Raw genomic sequence first — 9,015 nt, 5'->3', positions numbered from 1 at the left:
ATGGGCATGCCAGGGCACCCAGCAGCTGCAAACAAACTCCAGATGCCACCCTGAGACTACGGACATAGTGAATTCCAGGTCAGCCTGAGCTAGAATGAGATCCAACCTCGACCCTCCCCCCCCCCCCACATAAAAAGGAAGAAGGAAGGAAGGAAAAATTGAAAGAAAGTAAGTCTGGCTTGGTGGCACAGACCTTTAATCCCAGCTACTCAGGAGGCTAAGGCAGGAGGATTATACGTACAAGGCCTACCTGTGCTGCAGAGTCAATTCAAGTCTAGCCTGAGCAACTTAGTGAGACTCTATCTCAAAATAAAAAATTGAAAAGAGAATCCCAGAGCCAGGTGTGGTGGTGCACGCCTTTAATCCCAGCACTCAGGAGGCAGATGTAGGAGGGTCACCATGAGTTTGGGGCTACCCTGAGACTATATAGTGAATTCCAGGTCAGTCTGAGCTAGAGTGAGACCCTACCTCGAAAAACAACAACAGCAAAATCCCTTAAAATGTTTCTCTCAGTTTATTTACAGTTATTTCATCCTTTGAGGGTCTTATACTAAGTTGATTTTTGCATATAGTGAGATACAGGTAAAATGTAATTTTTATATTAACACCTGGTATAAAGCTAACAAACTCTGTATATATACATATACATATATATATATATATATATATATATATATATACACACACACACACATATATATACATACACATATATGTATGCATATATATGTGTATGTATATATATGCATATATGGGGATATAGCTAAGTGAAAAAGTGCTTGTCCAACATGTATAGGGCTCCAGGGTTCAATCCTCAGTACTGCAAAAGAAAGAGAAAGTTTTTGTTGTTGTTTTGGGCCTGTATGTGAGTTGCAATAAAACTTGGTAGCAGAGGCCAGTAAGCTAGAAAGGGGATATAAGGAAGGAAGGAGAGGGGAGGACGTAAGGGGATGGTATTGTATATGTAAGTAGAAGAACAGATTACTGGGGGTGCAAAGGCCTAAGTGAGGTCAGGGAAAGAGGAAAATTGAGTAAAGGAAAGATGGGGTAAGGCTAATCAAAATCTGAGGGTATGAATAAATCATATGGAAACCTACATTTTTGGACAATGGCACATCCAAAAACCATTGATGGTTACTAAAAAATTTCCATTGCCAGGGATGGGATACTTTCCAGTGAGTTGATGGCCAGGGAGGTCTCTGATGCCCCCAAAACATTACAGGCATTGCAGAGGCTCTTGGTTTCCCACCAAGAATAGATGGCAAGACCCTATTGCTGAAGACCACATGCTTGGGCTGCAAGGTCACTGAGAAATCTTGCTGGAGCTGAGATGATAACCTCCTCCCTGTAGACAGCTGACAGAAAGCTGGAAAAAGCTATGCTGCATGCAGTTCCACGGGAGAGAGTCAACAGTGGAGATACTCAACAGTGGACACTTCAAGCCTTAAGTTAGGCCAGCCAGACCAGATGAGCCAACAGGTGCAATAGTGGTATGTCTGTTACAGGGGAAACCAACCTCTCTCTAATTGGACTAGAAGCCCCCTGATACTGAAAATCTACAATGGAGGAAGTCATGAGCCCTAGGGGTGTAATGCCTGCTAGTGTCTAGCTAAATACATATATTATTCTCAACAAACTGCCTGGTAAGTACTTTTCTTAATGTTAATACCCATATATTAATGCTACTCTCACTTTTTGTTAGAGAAGCTTCTCTTTTCAGATGGTGATGACCTCTGGGCTGGCTCAAAAGGCACCATAGTACTGAGAAGAAGTGACAGAGGAGAGCTCAGCACTGCAACATCTCTATCACACCTTCCAAGGCTCAGGGTCCATTGTGGAAGACATGGTGGGAAGAGTGTAAGAGCCAAAAGAAGGATAGGACTCCTTACAATGCCCTCTTCCAGACACAAAATGGCCTGGATATCCATGATCTCACAGTGCCTGGCACTACACAAGGCTAATATAATAGGAGAAAAGATGATGACATCAAAATAAGAGACTGACGGGTTGGGGGTGGGATATGATGGACAGTGGAATTGTGAAGGGGAAAGTGGGGGAGAAGGAATTATCACAGCTTATTGTCGATAATTATGGAAGTTGTCAATAATAAAAAAAATTAAAAAGAGAGAAAGAAAGAAAAAAGGAAAGGAAGGAAAACTTGGATTAATTACAAATATGTTGCAAACTGTGAAAAAATGAAACACTAAGAAAAGAGAGAGGAATAATCATATGAAATAGTCAATTAAAATATCAACAAAGAGCCAGGTGTGGTGGCACACGCCTTTAATCCCAGCACTTGGGAGGCAGAAGTAGGAGGATCACTGTGAGTCCAAAGCCACCATGAGACTCCATAGTGAATTCCAGGTCAGCCTGTGCTAGAGTGAGACCCTACCTTGAAAAACAAAACAAAACAAAACAAATCTCAAAAAAGGTAGCAAAGATTGAAAGACAAAAATAGGGAAAATTGGGCTGGAGAGATGGCTTGGTGGTTAAGCCTAAGGACCCCGATTCGAGGCTCAATTCCCCAGGACCCACGTTAGCTAGATGCACAAGGGGGTGCACACGTCTGGAGTTCGTTTGCAGTGGCTGGAAGCCCTGGCGTGCCCATTCTCTCTCTCACTCTCTGCCTCTTTTTCTCTCTCTCTTTCTGTAGCTCTCAAATAAATAAAAATAAACAATTTTTTTTTAAAATAGGGAAAATTAGTTTAGCAATATTGTAAAGAAATAGTAAAAAATACAGTACATATTAATCAATGGCATTAGCAATCACTTTAAGATTAGGGATCTAAATGGACCAATGTTAACAGTCATAATAGATAAAAAACAAATCCCAACCGTATGTTGTCTGCAACAAACACATGTTAAATGCAAATACACATATGATTAAAATTACAGGGCTGGAGAAAGATAGCTCATGTTCACACTACTTGAAAGAGTTTTGGAGTGCCTTTATTAATTTCAGGCAGGAAGGACTCCAGAGTAAAGAAGATTATCAGGTGTAAATAAAAACATTACCTAACAATAAGAGTCAATTCTAAGACATAACTACCTTTAATGTACTGAGCCCAATAAAAGCATTAAAATGTCTCAGGCAAAAATTCAGCAAACTTTCAAGGAGAAATAGGTGAATATTCTATTATAAGAGAGAATTCAACATTCTCTATTGTTTTACTTTTCTGTTAGAAAATATTTCTGTGGATTTTCTTCTATTTTAATTTAATTTTTCTTTTTAATTAATATAGAATAATTATACATATTTTGGGACTCAGTGTGATATTTCAATACAATATGAAGGGATTAAGTCAGGGTTATTAGCATTTCTGTCCTTATGACATGATTGAACCCTTTAAGCTCCTCTATCCTGATTCATCACCGACGTGATAATTGTGAACTATAGTCACTATCTCTCTGGGGCTCATCTTATCTGTGATGTGTAACTTGTTATCCATACTCCCTCTATTCCCCCTCCTCCATTTGTTCCTGGCCTCTGATAACTACTTTTCTACTCTCTGTCAGTATAGTAATATCAGTAATAGCTAATAATAAGAATTCAATAATGGTAGAAACAACACTCTTCCACCTTGAGATTACCTATTTTGCTTCCACATGCAATTGAGATTTTGTAGTTACTTGTCTTTCTGTGTCTGAGTTATTTCATTGAACAATATCCTCTAATTCTATCCTTTTCTCCACAGATAACTGGATTTCCATTCTTGTTTGTGAATGTGTACATTATCCCTCTGTGTATGTAGACCACATTTCTTTATTTGTTCACTTGTTGATGGAAATGTAGATTGAGCCCACACCTTGGGTGCTGTGCACAGTGTTACAATAAACATAAAAGTGTGGGTATCTCTTTGATATGCTGATTTCCTTTTCTTTGGATATATATCCAGAAGTTAAATAGCTATATGATATGGTAGATATATTTTTAGGGTTTTTTTTTTTTTTTTAGAAACCTACATACTGTTCTTTATAGTGGCTGAACTAACTTACATTACATGAGCTATGTATAAACTTCACTTGTTGAGTTCCATGCATATTCTGTATTAATCATTTGTCAGATGAATTTGTTTCTGTATGCTGCTATTTCCTTTGCTATGTAAAAGCTTCTTAGTTTCATAGATGTTTCAGGTCTTGGCTAAGAAAGTTATTGCTTATACTAATGTTTTAAAGTGTTTCCCTTAGTTTATCTCCAGTAGTTTCATCCTTTGGGGGGGTCTTACACTGAGTTGATTTTTGCATATAGTGAAAGACAGGTAACATGGTTTTGGGGGAATGAAAGATGGTCCAACCCCTTTGGAAAGGAGTTTGACAGGCTCTTAACAAAACTAAAGATAGTCTTACCAGACAATCCAGCAATCACACTCCTCAGTATTTGCCCAATGATTTGAAAGTGCATTCTAATTAAAAATACACTGCCCATGGACATTTATAGGAGCTTTGTTCTTTCATTTTTTTAAAAAATATCTTTTATTTGTTTGCAAACACAGGGAGAGAGAGAGAGAGAATGAGAATTGGCATGCCAGGGCCTCTAGCCACTGCAAACAAACTCCAGATACATGCACCACTTTGTGCATCTGGCTTTACGTGGGTGCTGGGGAATCCAACCGGGGTCATTGCCAAAACTTGGAAGCAACCAAGAAGTCCTTCAGCAGGTGAGTAAACACACTGTGGCACATCAGCAAACAGTAGAAAACAATTCAGCATTACCACAGAGCTATCCGTCCATGAAGAGGTGTGGAGGCGATTTAGAAGTGCATTACCAAGAGTAAGAAATTAAACTGAGAAGGCTATGCTCTGTCTTACCACACTACAATTTGGGAAAAGACCAAACTATATGCAGAATGACAAGGTAGTGGTTGCCAATGGCTGAAGATGGATTTTAGGGCAGTGAATTTCTGAATGACATTATCAGCGGTGGATACATGCCATTGGATATTTTTTAAGACCCACATAACAGGGCTGGAGAGATGGCTTAGTGGTTAAGGCGCTTGCCTGCAAAACCAAAGAACCCAGGTTCAATGCCCTAGGACCCATGTAAGCCAGATGCACAAGAGGCACATGTGTCTGGAGTTTGTTTGCAGTGGCTGGAGGCCCTGGTGCACCCATTCTCTCTCTGTCTGTCTCTCTTCTCTCTGTCTCCCTATGCTTGCAAATAAATAAATAAAGACATACAGAACATACAACACCAAGAATAACTTTAACATAAACAGTGCACTTTGGGGAATAATGTCAAGGTACTTTCATTCACTGTAACAGGCATACTACTCACCTGGAGGAGGTGCATATGTGGGGCAGAGAACGTATAGGAAGTCTCTATACTCTGCTCAGTTGTTTTTTTTTTTTTTTATGAGAGACAGAGAGAGAATTAGCATGCCAAGACCTCCAGACACTGCAATTAAACTTCAGACACATGTGCCATCTTGTGCACATGAGTGATCTTGTGCATACATCTCCTTGTGCATCTGGCTAAGCCATCTCTACAGCCCTCTGCTCAGTTTTTTTAACGTTATTTATTTATTTTATTTGAGAGAGTCAGGGAGAGAGAGAGAGAGAGAGAGAGAGAGAGAGAGAGAGAGAGAGAGAGAGAGAGAGAAACAGACAGAGAGAATGAGTGTGCCAGGGCCTCCAACCACTGCAAACAAACTCCAGATGCATGAGCCACCTTGTGCATATAGCTAACGTGGGTCCTGGGGAATCAAACCTGGGTCCTTTGGCTTTGCAGACAAATGCCTTCACAACTAAACCATCCCTCCAGCCTTCTGCTCAGTTTCTTTAAAAAAATATTTGTGCTGGAGAGATGGCTTAGTAGTTAAAGCATTTGCCTGTGAAGCCTAAGAACCCAGGTTTGTTCTCCAGAACCCATGTAAGCCAGATGTACATGGTGCCGCATGTGTCTGGAGTTCGTTTGCAATGGCTAGAAGCCTTGGCACCCCCTTCCTCTATCTCTCTCATAAATAAATATTAAAAATATTTTATTTATTTGAAAGCAGAGCAAGAAAAAATACAGATGGGAGGAATGAGCATGCCATGGCTTCTTGTCCCTGCAAATGAACTCCAGACATATGTGCCTCTTTGTGCATCTGGCTTCACATGGATACTGGAGAATCAAACCAGACAATCATGCTTTGCAAGGAAGTGCCTTTAATGGCTGAGCCATCTCTCCAGGACCCTCAGTTTTTTTTTTTTTAATTGAGAATTTCAGTTCGTGAATTTATGGTAATTTGATTATATTCCCTTCCTATAACCCTCTTTTGTTCCTCTCCTGAGTCCCTCCTGAACCCCCTCCTCTTTCCAAGTTTTAAGCCTCAGTCTTTTTGTCCTTCTCTGTCCTTTTTGTCAAAATGTTGCTGGGTCTTGCGGAGGCAGCAATAACCCCTGTGAGGTCATGAAAGCACTGGGCCGCTCATGTTCAGAGGACAGCGTCCCGAGTATTCCTCCCTGTGGCCCTTACATTCTTTCTGCCCATTCTTCCACAATGCTCCCTGTCTGCTCAGTTTTCCCTTATGAACCAGAAGTTGCTCTAAACAAGAGGATCTATTTAAAATGGTACAAGTGCTTTTGAAAATGAATGTACATTTTTCCTTGAGGAAGCAATTCCATTTCAAGTATCTATTTGAGGAAAACGAAGACATTTATCCACAGGAATACTAGTTTGTTCAGATCTCCTTGATTCAAGGTACCCCTCCCAACCAGAAGCATTTAAGATACACTCATCAGTAGGAATGGGTTAACCAAACTGTGACACATTCATACAAGGCTACACCACTCAGCTGTAAAACAGAATGAACTGCAAATACCACTTGGATGAATTTCAAAAAACGTTTTGTTGAGTCAAAAGTCCAGATACACAAAAAGTGCATATATATATATTATAATAATTAACAGTTATTATGTACAAGAATACCATATAATTATAATAGCATATATTACAGTAATGTATATGTATTATATATATTACAATAATATATACATATATTACAATAATATATTATAATAATGTTGAACTGCCCACACTGAAGATCTATTCATTTCACTGCATGTAAGTAAATTAAACCTCAACAAAGTGCTATTTTAAGAAAGAAGGAAGATATTTCTCATTTCCAGCTTCCATAGTAGAGACAGACACGTTGAGAACAGAATCCAGACGAGACAACCATTCTCTACCGAGGTGTAAAATAATTTCCTAGGGCTGGAGAGATGGCTTAGCGGTTAAGCGCTTGCCTGTGAAGCCTAAGGACCCCAGTTCGAGGCTCGGTTCCCCAGGTCCCACGTTAGCCAGATGCACAAGGGGGAGTTCCTTTGCAGTGGCTGGAGGCCTTGGCGCGCCCATTCTCTCTCTCTCTCTGCCTCTTTCTCTCTCTGTCCGTCGCTCTCAAATAAATAAAAATAAACAAAAAAAAAATTAAAGAATTCGTAATAGAGTGTTCCTCTCACCTGCCTGTGAAGATCCAAACTGTTTCTCTCCAGTGGCTAAGGGAAGGGCAGGGAACAAGGGCAAGGAAGTAGGCAGATCTCCCCGAGGCCTCAGTTGCAACATTAGTTCCACAGACTTGTGCCAAAGTTATCAATGATCTGTGATTAATCCCAACCTGAGGCTTTAAGTGAGATCAGAAAGTATTAAAGACAGAAGGAGTCACTGGTTGCCAAGAAACCCCAGTGCAGACAGTTAGAGGTTTGTTTGCTGTCTAGGATATTTGTACTGTAGAAGTCAGGTGATTTTGCCACAGGTGGATTCATTCCAAGTCATCTCTAACAACAGAAAGTTAACTCAGGACATCAAAATTAACCCATTCCCCTATTTTTGCCAGAAAGTAAGTGTATTAAGACATGATTCCTAAGACTGTCCCTCATCTAATTATTTACATTATATAAACCAGGTTCCTTGTGCATTTCACTGGCAGATTATTAAGAGTATTTTTCTCCATTTATATATTTTTAACCCCACAGTAAGTGAGATGAGTTCTGCCCTGGTGAGGAAGTAGAAAGTAGAGGTTGGAATAAGCAGGGAGGTGGGGACACGGTTAGGTCCCCACCTCCCTGATTGTCTTGACCCCACTAGAGCCCTGGCCTGGCTCCCATCAGCCTCTGCCTTCATGGAGGGCTTTGGACACATGGTGGAAGGAGAAACTGGTCTTGGCACTGCCCCCCTCATGCCCTTGTTCTCTGCTCATCCCAGACATACCATGGCCTAGTCCCATCATTCAGCTGTCCCTTTCCACCTTCCCAATCCTCTCAAAGACCTTTTTGTCACCAGTAGCCTCACTTCTCTCCAGAGATCATCAAGAGATCTGGCTTAGGAGGTGTATTGATTTACCTTCTCCAACTGCTTTGTTCACCCCGACCAGGCAAAGCAAAAGCTGACCTTCCTTTCAAGTATGTCCTTAGCCTAATTCAAACATTTGAGCGCACCTATTCATCCCAACAGTCTATGTGCAAGGTGAGTAAAAAAGAGTTGAACACTTTCCAAATGTATCACTCAGTAACAAGGTTTTATATGAACAGGTACTAAAATCCATTTACAAAAGAAAAGCAGAGTTGGGTCTGTAGCTGCACAGATAATCGCAGACGCAGCACAGCACATGCATCCCAGACCCTCTGTCACAGGCTACTCTTGGTGGTTGAAATGGAAGCCATGGTGTTTCTTTAGGTCCCTTCAAATCCATAAGGAAGAGACTGTTGACATATCCCCAGTGGGGAAAAATTGCAATGCGTGACATCCGGGGATTGAGGACCGCATTCCAGAGGCAGGTTAGAGCCTGAAATCAAGCACTTGATGAGACACTATGAAAAATGTCCTTTCATCAACCTCTGAATTCCACCACTGACCGGAGGCAGAGCCCCATCCTGCTGCAAACAGAGTTACAGAGACTTCCCCAGTTGTAGGGAAGAGTACTCCAGTAAACTCTCCAGAGAGGCAATGCCGTGATGGTCTCAGGGGGGGGGGGGGGGAAGCAAGGTGGACTGTGTGTGAAAATCGTGATTATAAGGGAGACTCTGAAATTTAGAGAA

Source organism: Jaculus jaculus, chromosome 6 (assembly GCF_020740685.1).
Source record: "Jaculus jaculus isolate mJacJac1 chromosome 6, mJacJac1.mat.Y.cur, whole genome shotgun sequence".
NCBI lineage: Eukaryota > Metazoa > Chordata > Mammalia > Rodentia > Dipodidae > Jaculus > Jaculus jaculus.
This window is presented reverse-complemented; position numbering follows the sequence as displayed.